This window comes from Canis lupus, chromosome 19, assembly GCF_003254725.2.
Source record: "Canis lupus dingo isolate Sandy chromosome 19, ASM325472v2, whole genome shotgun sequence".
Classification (NCBI taxonomy): domain Eukaryota; kingdom Metazoa; phylum Chordata; class Mammalia; order Carnivora; family Canidae; genus Canis; species Canis lupus.
This window is the reverse complement of record NC_064261.1, coordinates 27,136,066-27,158,305: the sequence shown is the minus strand read 5'-3', so window position 1 is coordinate 27,158,305 and position 22,240 is coordinate 27,136,066. Positions and strand designations below refer to the sequence as shown.

General features: G+C 39.6%; 1 protein-coding gene across 2 annotated transcripts in view; it reads left to right on the top strand.

Moving 5' to 3' along the window:
• Window positions 1–22,240, top strand: part of CNTNAP5 (contactin associated protein family member 5) — a 796,284-nt gene that overhangs the window by 111,049 nt on the left and 662,995 nt on the right. The gene's annotated exons all lie outside the window — the stretch shown is intronic.

The following is a 22,240-nucleotide window of genomic DNA, read 5'->3' as shown; positions in this document are numbered from 1 at the left end:
ATGAAGCCAATAGCCCAAAGCCTCAGGAGTTAAGTAGCAGAGCTAGAATCACAGACCTGCCTTTTGCCAACTTCTTTGTTCTTAAGCACAACAACATAATCATATACATCGTATGGAATTAAAATCTATATATCCCCTAGAATTGATACTTGTTAATAAGGCTAAGAGGAGATTTTGTTGAGGGAGAAGGTGGCAGACACGGAACTAGTAGCTGGAGAAAATACAGAAAGGCAGAGGAAAATGGAGGGCATTCCAAGAAAGACAGCATCACAAGGCAGGGTGTGGGAGAAGAACATGACAGATTTGAAGGACCTTGAAGAGAACAGACAAGCCAGAATCTAAATTTCAGAACAAAATAGCTGGTAATCCTATCCTATAATAGGATATACCCCTCTGCTTGATAATCACATTTCATATTTCTCCTCTAGCTTCCTATTAAAAGAAAGTTGTAACTCAGAGACAGGCAAATCAGAATCATCCTCATTTATCAACTTTGGTTGCTATGGAAACTATTGGTGAGGCTCTGTACAAAATTCTGGAATCAAGGTCATCTAGACCATCACTGGGGTTAATTCCACTTAGAATATTCCAGGAGTGATTAGCCAACCTAAAACTACCCTTAGGCTGAGGTTGGAGGTTGAGGTCAGGATTACTGACAGATTTATAAAAATTTAACCCTTCATACCATAATGACATGATTTAAATAATTCATACCATCCATTGATTTTCTGAAGAAGGGAGAAAGGATAATGACATTGATCAAAAACTGGAAAAAAATAGAAAACTAGACAAAAATATGAAGACAAAATGTGGGGAGGGTATGTACAATAAATGCTGCTTAATAAATATTTAAAATGATAGACTCTATCATTTAGAGAGGACATAAAATGCAGGCTTAGAGTATGACCCCTGGCATCAAATTATGCTTGACTCAGATCCCAATTTGGCTACCTGAGAACAGAGTGTAATGCAGCAGCTAGGTAACCTCCAGAGCCTTCCATTTCATCTGAATATTTAGGATATGGTCCCTCTTAGTTACAAGATTTGCTCACTGATTGGCTTTCCTCATTGTGATGTGAGCTCCCCAAGTCTGAATGAGCCTGGTTGGGATTCCCTCAGAGCAGACTCTGAGATAGTTATTCAGCTGCAAAGAGTTTGTTTGGGAGGTAAATGAAAGGAGTTTGTAGGGTGCAGAGAAGAGAAAGAAGGTATCACAAAATGGGTGTTATTGGCAAATGGAGGTGGGGAGAGGTGGTTGGACCTTAATTCTACCCAAGAAACTGTGAGGGCCAGTGTAGAGCACACGCCTCAGATTTACCCATCTATGGGATGAGTGAGTTCCCATTCATCCTGGGTTGAGGTATACTTCCAAGGAGGAATGATGCTCTGGCACTTCTGTCCTGCTATGGGATGTGTAAAGAGGCCTCTTACAGGAAGACAAAATCTTCATATGATGAAAAGCAGGTGCTGCAGTGAGAAGTCTGTTGTGTTGAAGTGTTAGGGGTGAGGGGTACTAGTGCGTACCACTAGCATCTGCTACTTTCCCTTCCTCAGTGCAAAGAATCAGGCCTCTGGTATTTGCTCCATCAATATCTGTCAACAGAGTGAGGAATAAAATGAATGCCTTCCCTAGCCCCATGGTTCTTTATCTGGTTGCACACTGAATCAGATGGGGAGCTTTTATTTATTTATTTTTTTTAAGATTTTATTTATTTATCCATGAGAGATACAGAGGGACACAGGCAGAGGGAGAAGCAGGCTCCATGCAGGGAGCCCGACGTGGGACTCTATCCCGGGTCTCCAGAATCACACCCCGGGCTGAAGGCGGCGCTAAACCGCGGAGCCACCCGGGCTGCCCAGATGGGGAGCTTTTAAATATCCTAATGTCTAGGCTCCACTGTGGACCATTAAACCAAAATCTGTGGGGTGAGGCCCCAGTCTCAGAATTTTTAATAGCTGCATCTGAGAACCACCACCATTGTTCAAGTAATGTGTGAATTCTTTCTACAAAATCCTTGACAGGTAACCCACACAAGCCTCTTTTTAAATTACTTCATGAGGAAAGACTTTACTATTCTCAGAAGCAAACCATTTCCTTTTTTGATAGAACTAATTGTTTCAATGTTTTTATACTTATGTTGGCCAAAACTTGCCTCTGTACCTTCCATCAGTCATCCTGGCTCTGCACTTTGGAACAATGAAATGAGTCTATTCCATTTTCTACATGACTGCCCTGTAGATATTCAAAAGCGGTGATAATGCCCCAACTTGACCTTCGTTTTTATACTCTGAATACTCTTAGCTCTTTCAACAACTGCTATTCAACCTCCTCTAATCATATTTGAGTTTGCCAAAGCACTTTTAGCCTTTGGAATTCTCAAATGAACCTATGGTCTATGTCCGCACATGAAAAGAAAGATCATGAGGTAAATGAAGTGTGTGTATGTGCATGAGCATGTGTGTAAAATGTTATCAGTGATAGGTCAACTTAAATTATATCCACTTTAACTGGCTTATTAGGAAACAATAGGATTTTCACTCTTTCTTTCCCTTCTCCCAGAAGCTACCTTTTCTTACTATGTTTATTTTTCTCCCTTGGCTAATTTGTTTGTGCACCTTAATCCTTGCATTGCTTTTCAGGGTGGTGCAGATATATTTTTAACATGCATAACTAGGATAGAGGGGAGCGGAAGGGTTTATGCTGAAGTCTGTTATGAGCCCTTTTGGATTCATGAACTCAATTAATAAATAATTAATTAATGTACCTTTGAGAGAAAGAGATTAAGTGACTGTGGTACTCCAGGGTAAGCCATTGTCAGCTCAGTGACCAAGTCCACTGAAAATTTGGAGCCAAAGCAGTGAAGTGTCTTCTGGACACATGCAATGGAAAAAGCCTTTGCTGCTCTAGAGACAGTGTGCATGACTGGTCACGCCTTCCAGACACAAGACTTCAGCTGGCTTTGGAAAGTGCTTCTAAAAGAAGGTTTGAGGAAAAGGTAGATCTGTGCCAGTTGATGTAACATGATCTCAGAAAACACAGACAAATTGAACTGGCAGATGTCTGTAATCAGCAGTCTCAATCAGTAAATAGGATTAAGACTTGAAGACGCTCATGGCCAAGTCTGAACAACATAAACAGGTAGTTTGGTATATTGGCAAAGCTGAGGGGGGATCGTAGGACAGTAAAAATGCCTTGAGAGCAAGAGGAGAGACTGGAATCAGAGAGGCAGTAGTACTGTGACCCCAGATCCGCTACAGATCATCAGAATGACCTGAAGGTGATCTTGCTTTCCAAGCCTCAGTTTGTGCATCTGCGAAAGGAAGGAAAATAATCATCATTAGGCTGATGTCCAACCACAGCACAACAATTACTTACTGTAGGAATGGCAATATCTAATGTCTGTGTCAGGCCCAGAGTAGAATTCTTTGAAGGTGAGCATTTTCCCTAATCCTTAAGTATCTATAGACCTAGAACTACTGGGTGTGGTAAACCCTAGCTCCATCATGCACTCAGCAATGTGATTGGTCCAGGGAAGTCCCTTATCGTCTCTGTGCCTCAGCTACCTCCTCTGTAGAATGAGATCAGAACAAACCCTACCTTACAGAGTTATCGGGAGGACTGAATGATCTAATATGTATGCAGAGTTTATGGAGCAGAGCCTGGTACATAATAAGCATGCAAAAGACTTAGCTAGTATTTAAAGATTTGTCCCTAAGTGTTCCCATTAGTTCAAAAACCTTTGAGGCTCAGTTTTCTTAAGTGTGAAACAGAGAAGGGGCATTACAGTCATTTTTAGTGATTATTTATTGAAGCATTTGACAAGTTGTGCTGGGAATCCTGCTGCATGTTGGGTCTTGCTCACAGCTGCCTTTTTCTAAGAACAGAGCCTGGGTGTTACCTTTCTACCTGAACAGGGTTGGCATTTGGTGTTTCTTCCTATCAATAAGGTGAACCTGAATTGACTGTTGTAGGTGGAGAGTAAGTGTTCTGGAGGTGTGTTGTATGACCAGTAGATTGTACGTTGATGACTAAGGCAGTGAGCTGCCTTCGGTACCCACAGGGATATTCCAGTTCACCCCCACCCCAATACACACACACACACACACACACACACACACACACACACGTCTCTTCCTTTCAGTAAGAACTCCTTAGTGGTCAGCACAGACCCGAGGGAGAAAGTTTATGTGAAGTGACTCAGAGACATGTATGTTTTATGGGTTTTACCACATGCTTTACACAATCCTGTCCCCTAATGGGAACAGCTACCTTTAACATTGACATTTCACTAGTGACACGGTGTATCTCTTGGGATATAAAACTCACTGCAGATGAAAAAATGTTGAACATTGTTGGTTTGTTGGCTTTTCCACTCAGATTAAAAAAAGAAAATAATTGGGTGATAGCTCACTTCATGAGTTGGAGTTTTGGAACTGTTCTTGATCAGGGGTTCACAAACTTTTTCTAAAGTGCCAGATAGTAAATTTCTGGTGTTACAGACCATATGGTCTCTGTCACAACGATTCACTCTGCTGTTGTAGCAGGAACATCATAGACAATATGTAAATGAGTGAATATGTCACTGTTCTAATAAAATTCTATTTACAAAAATGAGAGGCAGGTCATATTTGGCCTGTGGGTCATAGTTTGCCAACCTTTGTACTTAGTGGAAAGATCAGTGTGAACATTTTGTTCCTGTTTTGTCACTAACCAGCTGTGAGACCATAGTGAAGTCATTTAACCTTTCTGGATTCCAGTGTTCCTCATTGAAAATGAAGGTACTGGACAAGGTACCCTTACGTTTCCTTGTACACATAATATATGATGTTATGTGACTCCAGTTGTGACACTTCAAAGGCTTAGCTTAAAACCAAGCAGGCAGGCAAGGGTAAGAAGGTTATGGTCTTCTTTTGAAAGCCAACTGTCATATCTGAGCGCATTATCAAATATCAGCAAACAACATGTCTGCCTGTATGAAAGAATAAAGGATTCTAGGGAATCCACAAGGAAAAAGAGTTCATCCAGGTTTTGAAGGACTTCAGGGATTCTTATCTGGAGGGATGGATACATTTGAAAAATGAAGATAGGAGAACCTACCACTTATTTAGAGCTTCCCAAACACTAAACTGTATTCCTATTCTTCACAGACATTGTTTACTCTTATAAAGAGCCTATGAAAGAGGTATTAGCATTCCTATTTGAAGAAGCTGAGATTATGCACAGTCAGGAAATATACACCAATCACTTTATGCCAAGTAAATGGTAGAGCTTTGAATCCACATCTACTAAATCTCATCTTTTTACCATGTCAGATTTTCCTAAACTAATGGATAAAAAAGACAGTTACTGCCACCAAGGGAATGAAAAAACCCAAAGCTACAGTGGGCAGGAGCAGGCTAACATTAGGACCATCAAATTAATAGGCTGGACCCCTCTCTTCCCCAACAATCAATTTTTCGGTGGTAGATATCACATGTTTTAGTCCTCTTCTCTCCAATGGTTGCTCTCTCTCTCTCTCTCTCTCTCTCTTTTTGAGCCCGAGAACAATTGACCATGGTACATAAGCAACAAACTATAAAAAGTGAGCATGCAGGTGAGAAGAGTAGTGGCATAATCAAATAAAACTTACAACAGAGTTAATTTGACACACACCTAATGATTATACATAATGCAATTTTGAGGCATGGTAATTAGGTATAAATGGTAAGCTGTTGACATAAATGACTGCAATTAGTATTGCTTCTGCACAGACAAGCCCTGTGTTAAATTTTACATTTCCCACTTTGTTGGTTCTTTGGGATTTATAAATTATCATCATTGTTGACAGAGTTTAAAACTGGAGAATTTGAGGCTTTGGGAATTTGTGGCCAAAGGCCATATTTATTTGTTTTATTTTATATGTTTGCTTATATTGTTTGTTTATATTATTCACTGCCAGTTTCACAAAGGCTTTGTGGATTATCTGCAATAGCCATTTACAATGCAACAGGAAAATATACTAATTCAAGATAAACAAAAAAGCAAGATCAGAGGAAATATCAATGAGAAAAAGAAGGTTAGACCATAAAAGAGGCTAAAAGTTGACTATGTTTCTTGAAGCACTAGAGAGATGATAATAACTTTCGTAAACTGAGGGCCTAGTACGTCAATTTATTTCTAATTATCTTAACAACCCTGAAAAATAGATATTCTAATTCCCACCTTACATATAGGTCAGATAGACAAAAATATGTTTACTAAGTTCATTCAGCTAGTAAATTAATAGAGCTGAGGTGAAAACTCAGTCTGCGTGAGCTTAGACTCAGTCTACTCTGCTGGGTAGGAGAATCAGAGAGGGGAGATGATGCAGGCAATGATGGGACTGAGATTTGGAGGATATAACCTGAATCTCAGCATCTAGAGTATTGAGGGAGACAGAGAGGCCAGAAGTCAGATGCTTTGTGAAGTCAATGTACACATACACCGTAACTGGAACCGCAGGAAGAGCACTCCTGGAGGCCACCAGAACTTAGCAAGTACTCAGCGTTTATTACAGTGAATTATCAACAGAAGTGGATGTAAATTCAAAAAGGTATTAAGTATATGAGTTCAATTTACTAACATTATTATATGTTCATTTTAGTTTGGACCCCTTCCTTACTTGAAAGAGACTGCCACACTTCAAAAAAAATCTTGAAAGGAGATTTCTGTGCTTATTACAAATGTACAGGGGGAAAAAAAAGCTAAAGCAAATGGTAACTGCCCTACATTGAAAAGAGCTACTAATATCATGGCCTATGACCACTCTCAAATTAAAGAACAAACAAAACACCAACCCCCCCCCCCAAACCACATATTTTGATAATTAAATTTCAGGATTTTAACAACTTGAGCTCCCTCTTTTTATTTTCAAATTCAAATGGTAACATTTACCTTAGAGAACACTTGATTTCAAAGTGCTCTGCCTATCATTGGTGTTTTCACTGGGTTAGTGGTATTTAGCAATGTGAGGAGGTACAAGGAGGAGCAGAAGCCATGGTGGCATACATAGAGTGCATCCTTGAAATACACTGCGGTACATTTGTGATTATTATGATTATTACAGTTACTAATCCATATAGTCATATAATCAAATAATTCTTAGCTTGGTTTTCAAAATGGGATCAGTTAGTGTTTCTGAAGAAACAGAAGCTTAGAAATGGCAGTTACCACTTGCTTTAGCTTTTTTTGTTTTCCTATTTTCTTAATTTTACATAAAATCCTAGGAGGGGGGCACTAATGATCTTAACTTTATTTTGATTTCTACTTTTCTCTCTTCATTTCAAATGATGGATGAAAGTAAGACAGTTTTTAATAAACACAGAGAATCATATTTCCTCAATTTTTTTTTAATTTTTATTTATTTATGATAGTCACAGAGAGAGAGAGAGGGAGAGGCAGAGACATAGGCAGAGGAAGAAGCAGGCTCCATGCACCAGGAGCCCGATATGGGATTCGATCCCGGGTCTCCAGGATCGCGCCCTGGGCCAAAGGCAGGCACAAAACCGCTGCGCCACCCAGGGATCCCATATTTCCTCAATTTTAACAATAGCACCAACATTCCCAACTCAATGATGAGGGTTTGTATGTGCCTAGTCTAGACAGGTTATGGGGAGAGGTGTCTAATTTTGAGGGCTGTCATAAGAGGTGGCAGCTTTTCTGTAGTACACATGAAAGGGAGGGAATCCCATTGATTTCAAAATGGGAGCTTTAAGCAAAGTCAGCGTTGCTTTTATTGACCTTTAAGAAGGTAAGGTAAATAGAGTGGGCTTGGTTAGGTTCATGTAGAATGATGGGCCCTGATAGCCAGTATATCTGTCCTGAAGAGTCTTCATGTAGATAAGATTAGACCCATCTCCCCATTCTCTTACCTCTGTCTCTCATCTCATTTTCCAACTTAAGAGGCAAAGAAAACAGCATTTATTCTTCTTCCATAAAAAACAAATCTCTTTCTTTTAACTTCAAGTTATTTTCTCTGCATGAATCTTTGAAAGAATTGAAATCTCTCCTAACAACATTCACAGGTTAATTATTTTTATTCTCTGTTCTAAGGTCTATGTTCTTCACTTACTTAGTTGGAACCCATCAGGCATTTCTTACATAGCATTTATTCATAGCATTTGTTTTCAGTGGATTTAAAAACATGACTGTTCTCCTCATATTTTGGCTCTGAAAACATCAACACACATGCCAAATTTTTGCGAATGTACCTGGATCCTTGAAGTCACTCGGCCATTGATGAAAAGAGATTCATGCATGTCAGACTTATTCAGACACTGTTCTAAGTGCTTAGACACAGCTGCGAATGCAGCAATAACCTTGCCTTCATGGAATTTACATTCCAGTAGGGGTGATAGGCAATAAGAAAATACAGATATAATTTTAGATAATTCTATGTGATAAAAGGAAAAACTCAGTACAGGGACTCATTTTATTTTTATTTTTATTTATTTATTTTTAGAGATTTTATTTATTTATTCATGAGAGACATAGGGAGAGAGAGAGAGAGAGAGAGAGAGAGGGAGAGGGAGAGAGAGAGAGAGAGAGGCAGAGACACAGGCAGAGGGAGAAGCAGGCTCCATGCAGGGAGCCCGATGTGGGACTTGATCCCGGGATTCCAGGATTATGCCCTGGGCTGAAGGCAGTGCTAAACTGCTGAGCCACCCATGGATCCCTATTTTTTAAAATTTTATTTTAGATTTATTTATTTATTTAAAGAGAGAGAGTGAATGCAAGCAGGGAGAGTAACAGAAGGAGAGGAACACAAGCAGAATCTTTGCTGAATGGGGAGCTCAATGTAGGGCTCAATCCCAGGACCCTGAGATCATGATCTGAATCAAAATAAAAAGTCGGATGCTTAATTGATAGAGCCATCCAGGCACCTTCTTTTAGATAATGATTTCTAATGTTGCCTTTTTGAGGAAGTGATATTTGATCAATGATATGAGGGCACAAGATTTGGAAGAGGAAAATTCTCACTGGAAGGGGCAGTCCATGAGACTAAGATACCCCTGGTTAATTGGAGGAACTCCACAAATGCCGAGGTGACTGGAAAGACAGAAAGGATGGTGGAGAGGGAGAAGAGGGGTAGGCAAGGACAGATTATATAGGGCCACATAAATCCTATGAAAGAATTTGGATTTTATTCTGAGTATAAGGAGAAGCTACTAGAAGCATTGGAGCAGAGATTTAAATGACAGGTTTTTTTTTTTAAGATTTTATTTATTTATTCATGAGACACACACACAGAGAGAGAGAGAGAGAGAGAGAGAGGCAGAGACACAGGCACATCCTGGGCCGAAGGCGGTGCTAAACTGCCGGGCCACTGGGGCTGCCCTAGATGACAGTGTAATGTTCTCAAACACACCTAGGCAACCCTGTAGAGAGATTTTACTGGGGAAGAGTGAAGCTGAAGTTTTGTCTTAAGCTATCAGTGGGTAGGTGGAGGGCTGAGGAGTGAGTTTACATAGGGGAAGTACTAGGGGACTGTGCAGCATGAAGCTCGCTGGAGCCAGACAGGATTGAGCTTACACATCAGATTGCAATCTATGCTTGGATTGACTTAATATCTATACACACTTGGACAAGGAGCTTGACCTCGACTGTGATCATGCTCTGTAGGGATATTACAAACCATCATGTTATAATACAAACAGAGCTTGTGGAAAAACAATTCTTGTTATTAGTGTAAAAGGCATGTTCTTTTGAGTCAACAGACCACGATTTGAATCTCAGCTTTAGCTAGTCACTTGCTCTGTGGATGACTATTTTGACATTAGCAAGACTTAACCTCTCCCTTGAAATGTGTGTAAAATGATCATCTATTTTGCATGTTCATTTTGAGAACTAAAGCCATGTGTGGAAGCACCTAAAGTAAGGTGAATTCGGTTTAGTAGCTGCATGATTTTGGACTTATTCTCTTAATTTCTCTTTCCTACAGTTTCCTCTTCTATAGCGTGGAATTGCTTGATATGTTTGTGAAGATCAAATGAGAGAATATATCTGTAGTGTTTACCAGAATGCCTGGAATATCATTCGCATTTAAAAATACAAGATAATATAATAATTATCACCAGCACCTTTCTCTCACCCCTTCTTCCACCCCATGCATATGAAACAAATTTTCTTGTTAAAGATATGGGATATGAATGGTTTTCCATGCACAGCCTAATGGATATCTGCAATTCTCTTCCTCTGCCTTTACATCACTAAAACCTTGAGAAGTGGAATAGCATAGGCTCAAGGACACTAGACCGAAATTGAAATGATCTCTATCTGCCCCTGTCAGTACCTACCTGCCCATGGAAGAGTCCCTTTTCATGTTAATATCATTACACCCATTGGTATCTTTTATTCATTTATTCCACACACATTCAAGGGTCTATTCCATTTCAGGGCACTAGACAATGAAAAAGATGCCAATAATAATCACAATAATAACAATGGTATTAGTAAATAATAATAATAATAAATGAAAGGATTTGTGATATCTATTCCTGAAATATACACAGTTCAGAGCAGAAGCCCCAAACTAATGGAATGGAATGGTCCCATGCATAAAGATGTTTTATTAGCATTTCCCAGACTTAAAATCTGGGATTTTTTTAAACATTAGGAGCCCCAAACTATTGACTTTCCTTTGTAAAAATATGAATATTTTATAACAATTATATGCAGCAATATAGCAGCTGGCTCGGTCTATGAGGCATGGCCCTTCATTAAGACACAACCCCCTCAACCCTCAGTTACTTTTATATCCAGCTCCCTCATTCATCCATATTACCCAAAGGGTACACAGGCCTATAAGTGTGAAACCCTGGTTGACTACAAGAAAGAATGTGGTCTAGACATGGAGACTCTCCAAAACTTCAGGTCATAGAATTCATTTCTATGATTGAAACATGAATGTTAATATTCCAAACAAAAGTATCCAAACAGCCAATTATTTGGGCTGTGATTTGCCTGCTTTGCTTCATCATCTATCGTTCCTATGGCTTAACATCTGTGAGTTTGTAAACAGGACATGGATTGAATTACACAGACTGTTGTTTTGTTTAGAACTGATGTGCCATAATCCTGATTAAAGCATCATGTGGGAGATTTTATAAAAATAATTATATGCAGTTCTCATTAGAGCAAGTAAGAGCCTAAATCACATTTAATGATCTAAAGCTTGGAACTAGTTACACTTACTTACCTCGGGGTTTAAGTACAGGAAGCCCATAGATGAGGAAATGGACATTGCTGCCTTGCATACTTAGGTCTTAGGCAGAACAGCTTAGACCGGTTCATAGGAGAGTCTTGTCTGGCTTCATTAGCTATTGTTTATTTTTATTTTTTTTTAAGATTTTTATTTATTTATTCGTGAGAGACAGAGAGAGAGAGAGAGAGAGAGAGAGAGAGAGGCAGAGACACAGGTAGAGGGAGAAGCAGGCTCCATGCAGGGAGCCCGATGTAGGACTCGATCCCTGGACTCCAGGATCACGCTCTGGGCCGAAGGCAGACGCTAAACCACTGAGCCACCCAGGGATCCCCTCATTAGCTATTGTTTAGCTAGTTTTTGCCAGTTTTCCCTTTTACCTAGTTGTCTTACTGGATTCTATCCTTCCTATTCTAAATGGTGGTGGCAGTTCTACTCCTGTGCCTGGAACCCAAGCTAATTAACAAAAGCCACCAAAGGAAAGAAATGTAGCCCCTGGGGTTTCTTTCCAGGCAGTGTTGGCTACTAAGAGAAATTAATGGGACACCTGGGATATATAATTAGAATATTAACATCGACAAAGACTACACCATTGAGAGCCATGGGGGATCTACAGAATCTAAGGAATTCCCAAGCTTGAGACACAGCCCCACTCTCTTTGTCTTTGGACAAAACTTCCTTAATTTCCTCTCCAAATCTTCTCCCAAGATGGAGTGAGCAGGTCAAGTACTGCTGAGTTCCTATTCCTGTTCCTTTGCTTTCCAAACTTGCATATGGCAATAGCCTATAACCAAGGAAGAAAGACCATGGCTCCTGGAAAGTTCAATTCTAAGACTTTAGTTCCATGTGGTAGAATTAGAATGCTTGTGTTTTTTTTTAAATACCTTGTCTTTTGTATTTATGAAGATAAAAACTCTTCATTATTCTTCTGCCATTATATCTTGTACATTATCTCCTTTAAATTCTTCAAATTAACACATTCCATTTCATAAACTTTGTGTCATATCTCTCTTTCAAAATAAAATATTTTTAATTATTACACAGTTTAGTTTCTCCTCCCACCCAAAGATTCACTTTTATGTGAAGCTCTATAGTTTATGGAAACCATACACCATTCAGAAAAAAAAAAAAAATCTTGCTCTTCAAAAGGAGTTTGACAGGTGGTCCTTTGTTTAATACATTTCCATATGTGATTGCAGCATGATGATCATAAGAGATTTAAAAAAGTTTCTCTTACACTCTAGAGCCCATATTTTTCTTGGCCGTTTCAACTCTACTTATCACTTAGAGTTGTCAAGTTAAAAACAAAAAAAAAAAAAAGATTTTTTTTTTTTTTTTTTTTTTTTATGAAACAATTTTTTTAAAGTTTCTCACTTTTCTCCACACTGGATAAAAAAATCCTGAAAAAAACCCCCCACAATTTTTTGTCACTTTTTTTTTTAAATACAAACACAAGGTAGCAAGTTGCATGTGGAGAAACCGATTGCATTGAACATGTAGTCTTCACAGGATTCGAAACAATCACAGGATGGTAGAGAACAGATTATGTCTTCACATCTCCTAATTGGCTGGTGACAGGGAGCTTATCTAGCCTGGACCCTCAAGGGCAGGTGAGCTGCTTCCTTGCAGGATCAGAGCTCCTCTGCTTTGCAAGTGGACCAGCCCAGGAAGATCTCAAGAGTCCAGAAAGATCAGATACAGGACTGCTTTCCCTTTCTGTGTACTGGCTGCTCATCTGAGACTTGAAGAAAGAGAAGGAAAACCCCAAATGGTGCAAGGCCAGAGCAGGCAGTCAAAACACATCTATGGCCAAAAGAAGGAAAGGAGGGAGAAAGGAAAGAGGGAGGAAATGTAGGGAGGAAGAGAGGAAAGAGGGCCAGCAAGGAGAAGATCAGAAGCATTCTAATTCTCAGCCTTTTCTGGATGTGTGATCTGGGGCGAGGCAGTTCCTTGCTGCAAAAGAGGCAGAGGAGCTCTACATTTATGAAAAGATCATTGGTTCCCTTCTTCCCTCCTGAAAAAAATATTCTCATTGTAAATTATTAATGATATGCAAGAGCAGAAAGTTGTTTTTTAAGTTATTAAATTATTATTAACTATATTCCCATGTTGCAACTTTTCATCCCTGTGACGTATTTATTTTATGACTGGGAGTTTGTACCTCTTAATCCCCTTCACCCATTTCACTGACCCCTCACCCCCTTCCTTCTGGTTCTCTGTATTTATGAGTCGGTTTCTGTTTCGTTGGCTAGGGCTCTTAGGTTTACAATACACAATACAGATCCATGGGAATCTAATAATTCCCTCAAAGTTTATACAGAAACTAGGCAAAGATTGTACACAGCGCTCAGGCTCTTGGAGAACAGAAGGGAAACTCTTGACTGCTAAAACATTGTTCCAAATATTCACGATTTTCTTAATATAGGCTCTGTTTGTTTGGTACTAGTCGTGACAAATGTAAGCCTTAGTGTCCCTACAACCCAATCGCTCAGTTTATTGGGCAGAAAGTCCTTTTCCTACTACATTTTTAGGTTAGGGTTGACAGAGCCCTTGGAGCAAATCTATCTGGATGTGGTAGAAAGAAAGAGTAAGTTAGAAAAAAATATCTCGATTTTTCTCCAAAGCCTGCCAGAAGATCCCGCGTGGGAGGAGGCTTGACCTGCAGAGGGAGAAGAGCAGACAAAGGAGCAGCAACTGGAATTGCTGAGCATCATCTGTATTGTAGGAGCATCAACACTGATCACCAGCTGCCTCAAATCCTCTGTATAAAGAGATGGAGTGTAAATAAATACCAATAGCAATTATTATCATCATTACCATTTAGTGATGCACATTTCTCACCCAAAAGCAAGCTGAGCATTTATATGTTCTTAAAGACCATAAATTGGGGATATAGACTCTCTAGTGCTTTGAGGTGGATGCAAACTCTAATGGGTCCCAGAAGCCTTCCCTACCACCCAAATTGCACACCTGACCACTCCACCCTCCCCAACAGGGTCCAAAGAAGCCCCTCCTCCCCAAAGGCCCAGCTATTGCTGTACTCAGTGTTGCCTCCTTCCCCTTTTCTTCCTCATTTTCTTCACTGTTTTATTTTTTATTTTTATTTTTTTAAGATTTTATTTATTTATTCATGAGAGATGCAGAGAGAGAGAGAGAGAGAGAGAGAGAGAGGCAGAGACACAGGCAGAGGGAGAAGCAGGCTCCATGCAGGAAGCCTGATGTGGGACTCGATTCCAGGTCCCCAGGATCACACCCTGGGCTGAAGGTGGAGCTAAACCGCTGAGCCACCCAGGCTGCCCTTCGCTATTTTATTTACATTCGTGTCTTCTTGCCATCAGGCTGTAAGCCTCCCTGAGGGCAGAGGCTGGACATTTTTTATCATGCCCTTCACAGCCCTTACTGTTCTACTGGTGAGGATGAAGGCAAAGCACACCTGGGGCACCTGGGTGGCTCAGTCAGTTAAGTGTCCGCCTTCAGCTCGGTCATGATCCCAGGGTCCTGGAATCAAGCCCGACATCAGCCTCCCTGCTCAGTGAGGAAAATACTTCTCTCTCTGCCTGCCTCCTGCTTATGTGCTGTCTCTCTAAAATCAGTAAATACAATCTTAAAAAAAAAAAAAAGTCTCTCTTTGAAAGAAAGCTTTAATATGGGAGAAATTTCTATAAAAACCCTTGATTTATAAATAGAAACCACAAAGACGACATTTGTTGTGAACTTTCACGGAACACTGGACGAAATATAGTTATTGCTTTTTAGAAAAATAATAACTAGTAACGCTGTGATGCACTTTTAGCAAAATCTGCAGGAAAGCTCCATTTCTAAGATCTGAGAACCTCAGCCTATTAGAAATACAGTGCCCCAACAATTTAATTATAGTGCCTAAATATTCCTATTTTGGTTTTGATTTTAAGGTGCAGACCAAGATGATGGGGTCAGGCTTAGGCTCAGCATAACTCTGCAGTTGATATGAAGAAGAGTCATGGGAAGGCCATAGTATCTAGTTCTTGAGCTGAGTAAGGGGCAAAGCTTGTCATAGCACAGAGATCTGGCTTGTTTTTATCTGGTGGTGGGCAAAAGCCTGGTCAGGAGCAGCACCAATGAAAAAATTCTATCTATAGCAAAGGCCAGACTGACACAGGGGGCATTTAAGAGAGCCAGGTGATATCTTCATGCTTTGGAAGGAGAAGAGGCAGGGCAGCAAACCAGGATGGCACACTCATGAGTGTCACAGGGCCTGAGGACCAGAACGGAGAAAATACGGAAACAGTTAAGAAGGAGTCTACTTTAAGCCTTTATATGACTTTAATTTTTTTTTTTTTTTTCTAGAAAGGGTTAACTTCTGTTTCAGTCACTGACTTAACCTTTACTTTTCTCTCTGAGAGTTACCTTGGGAGAAGCCCAATAAGGATCTGACTTGTTCATTTGGCATGATTTAGTACCTGAGTTAGCTTTTCAGAAATCTTGCCAATATTAGCATTGTGTGCAGACGCTTCGCAAATGAGTGGCGCCCTGGGACACTAGTGGAGATGGCACTATTAAATCATACAGCAGTGTCCTCTGCCACTCTGAAAGGCAGACGGTGGGGCAGTGGCTTCTCAATGCCATCCTCTGGGTCAACTGCGTGGACTTGTAGCACAGTGTCCTGGGTACACTTCCACAGCGGTGAGGCGCTGCAGGGTGAGCACAGGGCAAAGACAGGGCATGGTCAGTCAGGGTGGCTGTTCTGGGCCACAGTGAGCTGTGTCAGCATCTCCCACCACATGGGGATGCCCCCCTCCATGGCAGAGCGCGACCGTGGGCTGAAGTAGACAAAGGATTGATGAGACAACTGTAGAAGCAGGAGCAGGGGAGGACGTCCCCCCCTAACATAAGATGGAATAGAAAAAGGGCACAGTGGAAGGGCAGAGCTCACAGACCTGGCCTGCCCCTTCCAGCTGAGTGACCTTGAGTCAGTTGCGCTGACCTTCCTGAACTTCAGCCTCAATACTCTCAAATAGGCAACCCAGCAGATTTCTGTGGCCATGATCTGACCCATTAGCATTTGAGAAGCCCCTTCCTTACCCCACCGTCTCAGTGGACTTTTCCATTTCTAAGTTGCTGAGGACTATAGTAACAACCCCATATGGCTGTCACTCAGATGGGAAGAAAGTTACTGCTTTTTCAAACCAGGATAGAATTACAGCAGGGATATAAAATGTTGGCTTCCATCAAGTAATTTCAGATGTTGTATTGGCTCCTCTGCCTTCCACAAATGCTCTTTCCCTGCCCACTGGCCTGACGCTACCTCTTTTTGAGCAAGGTCAGATAGAGGAGCTGCATTTAATTCATGTTTTTTATTGAACACACAAATTACAGTATTCCAATTTGCCGGCTGTAAAATGTCCTTGTACAGTTTTTGATCACTGGTGGTGCTGGCATAACAAGATCCCCACCACCCCTCATCACACAGCTAATTTGAGTTCTTCTTTACATGTGAAAAAGATGAAGGACTTGTGACAACAGCTCCTGGCTGGATTCTAAGAGTCACTGGAAGGCAGAGGAATGGTAGTGAAGACTGGCCTTAAACAGGCCTCACCAGAAATCTTGGGATCGAGCTAGCTAGAGCTGTCCTCAGAGGCCATATGATCCATACAGTTTCTGCTTTTATCTCAGACTCTTGACCTTCTCCTATTTCTGGTTTTGGCATTTATTGTTTCCCTGGAGTTGAGGCCTGTCTACTAGAGTTAAAGACAAGGTGTCCTCACCATGGTGGGCATTCAGTAGAGTAAAGGTCAAGCTGTTCTGGTACATGTGGTAAATGCTGAAACAGGCCTCTCTGAGGAAATGGTCTAGAAAGGTTTTCTGTCAGCCAAACTTGGTGGTGGTTCATGTTCTTTATCAGCAAAGAGCAACACACTGACCTCTTCCACCTATGGGCAAGACACAGTCTCTGTTGGCCAATTTATCAGCCCAGTAGCTAGCTATGTTCATTTGTTGTTGTTTGCAAAGCTCGGTCGCAGCATCTGCCATTAAAGACACCAAAATGTGTCATGACTGAGTAATTAATGGTTAACAGTCCTATTTACTTTTCTCTGTGAGGATTTAATTGAATATAGTTTCCTTTTTTTCCCCCTAAGCAGTTGAAGTTTCTATATCGTAAATGTTCATGTTAAAAACAAATGATCTCAAGGAAGGCTGCATTTCCCTTCAAAACAGCAGGGGAAACGGTAGGAATTCTTAAGAGTAATGGGAAACACACACACATTAAGATGGGCATTATATACTATTATTATTATTATTATTATTATTATTTATGTGGGATAAGTTGTTAAATAATGTTTTTATACTTTTCAGATTATAAAAGTAACACATGTTCAATTCAGAAAGTTTATAAATTACAAAAAAAAATTAGAAAATACAAAAAACCTGTAATGGAATTCCAGAGGGCTAATGCCTGAACAATTTAATTTAACATTTATTTTGCTATGTTTTGAAATCCTCTCTCATTCTCTCTCTCTCTCTTTTTCTTTCTCTCTCTCTCTCTCTCTATATATATATGTATATACACACACACACACACACACACACATAAATATATATAGTTAGCCTTGGAATATATACTTGTACATGTAGCACAGAGATGGTAACTACATATGCATATGCATATACATTCATATACATGAGAATTCATAGAATTCTACATATTTAAAATCAGTATCCTGATTTTTTTATATTTTATATTACGATCTTTTCCCTTGACATTAAATGGTCCTCAAAACTATGCTTTTAAAATGTTTTTAATTTATCATAATGCAAACTCACAAATTTGAGACCTTGAGGCTGAAAATTCTGCATCCATAGGAGAGTTTGTTATGTCCTTCCCATTCCATTTCCCCAAATCTCTCTTTTTTCTAATCTCTTCATTGCCCACCCCCCATCCCTGGTCTAAAAGAATGACTGTACCTGCCAGCATGTGCTCCGATGAACTTCAGTCCCCTAAAACACAACAAATGGTCATTAACTGAGAGATAATACCCCTGGCTTCACACCTCATTATTGAGAGACATGAATTAATTTGTGTGGCTGAATTAAGGGGAAGGAAATGCCACTTACTGAGCTTAATGATGAAATAACTCAAAGTAGAAAGCTTAGAGCTCTGAAGAGGCCTTCCTCTCAGGGGTTTTGTGGCCGCCAAGCCAGGCAACACTCGTACCTAGGAGACAGACGACAATCTAATTTCTTCAGGAAAGCTGCTGTCTTCTCTATCAGCATTGGATAAGAAAATAGAGGCTCTGAAGTCAGATAGCTTTGAATTCAGATTTTGCCCCTTCTGCTTGAAACGTGCATCTATACATGTTATTTCTTCCTTTTTTGTGTCATTTTCCTCTTATGAAAAAAAAAGAAAGAAAGAAAGAAAGAAAGAAAGAAAGAAAGAAGAAAGAAAGAAAGAAAGAAAGAAAGAAAGAAAGAAAGAAAGAAGAAAAAGAAAGAAAGAAAGAAAGAAAGAAAGAAAGAAAGAAAGAAAGAAAGAAAAAGAAAAAGAAAGAAAATGTGGCAAAACTTGTATTTATTTTGGAGTTTGGGGCGGGGAATAGAAACTTAGGGGTGAATAGTGATTGGCACGTGGGAGTTATCAGTGTTCATTCTGTGTGTGTACACCTGCCCAGACATACTGCTCTTAGAACCTGACAGCAAGGAGATACTTAGGGTACGTTCAATAATGCCTCTGCAGTGGTGTATTAAAAACTCTTCCTACTTATTTATCAACTATCAGACCTTTTTTAAGATTTTAATTACTTTTTCATGAGAGACACTGAGAGATAGAGAGGCACAGACACAGGCAGAGGGAGAAGCAGGCTCCATGCAGGAAGCCCGACGTGGGACTTGGTCTCGGAACTCCGGCATCATGCCCTGAGCCAAAGGCAGATACTCAACCGCTGAGCCACCCAGGAGTCCCGACCTCATCCATATTCTTGATATTATCATGCAGTTGCTGAGACTGCACACTGGACTATCACTCTTTTTTTTTTAAGATTTTATTTATTTATTCATGAAAGACAGACAGTGAAGCAGAGACATAGGCAGAGAGAGAAGCGGGCTCTGCGCAGGGAACCTGATGTGGGACTCAATCCCAGGACCCCAGGATCATGACCTGGAGTCAAAGGCAGATGCTCAACCACTGAACCACTCAGTTGCCCTGGACTATTACTCTAAAGTAGAGTCTGATCACAAAATTTAGGAGTCAAATGGTGTTTTCTCCCATACTGAAATATCCTACAGGTATCCTGACATCTTATTTAATGTTATAGTTTTGGTATTCCTTGTATACCACCATGTAGCTTGTGTTCCACTAAGACTGCTGAGTCTACTTTGGTCTCCGTCCCTCCAAGGCAATATTTATTCTCCATCTTAGATTTGAAATGCTTTTGTTGTTGTGATGGTAGTGGTGGTAGTTGTTTTTGTTTGTTTTAACTCCTGAGATCAAGGCAAAGTTTTAAGGTACCTATATTTTTACATTTTAGGTTCTTGGAAGTTTGCTCCTTATCATAAGATTGATATAATTTAGAAATAGATCTCTGAAGCAGTTAGTTTGAATAAGGAGGAAAAAAGTATTTTAGGGCTTTCCCAAGAAAACCCGTGTCAAAATTAGTTTCTCACCCATCCCAATGCCCTCTCGCACTTACTTGTGCTCCTGGCCTGGCACACATATGCATCTGTACTCACTGTAGCTTTAATCAGATATTAGGGTGATATACATCACAAGGTCAATTTGACTTAAGGGAATGTGCACATTCTTTATTTCTTTTTCTTTTCTTAATCACAAAACAATGACGTTAGCGTGTTTCTTAGAGTGATTACATTATTGTCAGAGACTGCATTCTACAAAATCAGGAGTGATCAAAATTCAAGATGAAGATGCGTCCTTTTAATTATATGAAATGTCAGTCTGCAAGTCACATGGAGGGGAAGGGGGAGTTTTACTTCAATTCACTCAAAGACAGATGCACTTCCAACTTCCAACTATTAAAATCCAAACCCTGTGGCTCTAGCAGAATTAATAGGATTTTGATGCATTTCTGATAGGTTTGACTTTTAGATTTCAATGGTTGGCCCCATGCCTGTGCTTGACGCTGCTCATCTGCTCATTTCTGCTCCCCTAGGACAAGGCTATTTCAGAGTACACATTTTATATTTCCATCAAAACCAGTGAGAGTGTCTTTGAAAAATAAACCTGTGGTATTTTTTTTCTACCAATGTGATTTGGATGATTCCACGGTAAATAAAAGAGATGAAAAGACATGATTTGAGAAACATTAAGATTATAAATAAAGGGGGAAAATGTTTGGCTTCTGGTATCTTTTCCAACAATTAATTTCATGAAAGAGTATTCTGATAGTTTACAAACAATGCATGAAAATGCACAATGGTCTTTGACAGGACTTCAAAAAGCCTGCAGAGCTGAGATGATTTCCATCACAGAAAATCAATTTCCTGTAAATGGTGAAGAAGCAAAGATTTTAGGCCAACATCAGATAGGATTCTCGAGAGTCTATTTTCTGCTTGTTTTCTGGAAGCACTCAATGGAAATTTGAAATAGATATATTGTACCATCATTTAATTTCTTTTTTCTTTCCATCATATTCAGTGATATCAAAGTTCATGTTTTATGTGTATTTTTAGACCTAGTTTTCTTCCATAAAGAATGTACTACAGTTAAATACATATTGGGTGTTTCCTGTTTATAATCTAAACATAAGTTCTAGTGAGAGATGGAGAAAAGATAAATGTGCAGTAATAAGTCCCAATTACCACCCCCTTCCAATCTGCTGGTTGTCAGGAACTCAAAGCCTAAATCTATACAAATTGAAAATAAAATGAGAGATTTAGAAAATCTTACCCAAATAAGGTTAAAATTGCATTTAGGAGCACCTGAGTGGCTCAGTTGGTTAAGTGTCTGACTTTGGCTCAGGTCATGATCTCAGGGTCCTGGGATGGTGCCCCAGTCAGGCTCCTTGCTCAGTGTGGCATCTGCTTCTCCCTCTCCATCTGCCCTTCCTCCCACTTGTGCTCTCTCTCTCCCTCTCAAATAAATAAATAAAATATTTTTAAAAATTGTATATAAATTCCAGATGAGTTTTATTATCACTCATTATAACTAATCCCGATAGCTAATAGAAATCATTTTTAAAATTACAAAACTGATGGTCATATGTTACATAAAAACGTATGGATAAGAAGTGTTTCCATTTTCTGGGCTATGGATTTCAGGAAATGAAAATTTCCCCCTTGTTAATTCCAGTGTTGCTGTGTAAGTAACAGGAAATGCCCTCCTCTGCCATCTCATTTCCTCTTATTGTTCATTTTCAATGGGCCCCCTCAGCCACATTTTTGTGCCACCCTCTCCCTTCAGATGTATCGAGCCGGGTAAAAGCCAGCAGCTTCCACTGGAAAAGAGCTGGGTCAGAGATAGGCAAGAGCATGATGAATTTCCCTTCTGTAAGAAAAAGTGAAGGGTAATTGTGGAGAAGCTAGAAGTTTTCATCAAGCAAAGTCCTGACATTTAGATGGATACCTAAAAGAAAACAAAACAGATCTTTTAAAAACATTTTCGTAAAATTTTATATTTGATTTCACTTTAATATTAATTTTGTATTTCTATTACTTATATTTTTAATGTAACTATATTTTTCTATAAAGCCCTTGATGTTTCTTTGAATAGTCATAGCAATTAGTACAGTATCTTGCTTTGGGAGCCCAATTAAAAACTTGTTGAATGAATGAAGATAAAGAGTATAAGAATTTCTGTGCTCCAAAAAGTGATTTTATTATATTTCTGAGTCAAAATTTATAGTATGCAGGAATTCCTTCCTTTGTACATAATCAAGGTGTGGCCATATAAAATAAAATTTAGCATATTGAGCATCATGAAGATATTCTAGGAATATGTGCTACCTATACACAAATAAACCTATATCCAGGAGTTCCTTTTTCTTTCATTCCTTTGTTGTTGGTTTTTGAGCTAGCTACCGTCTATATCTCTC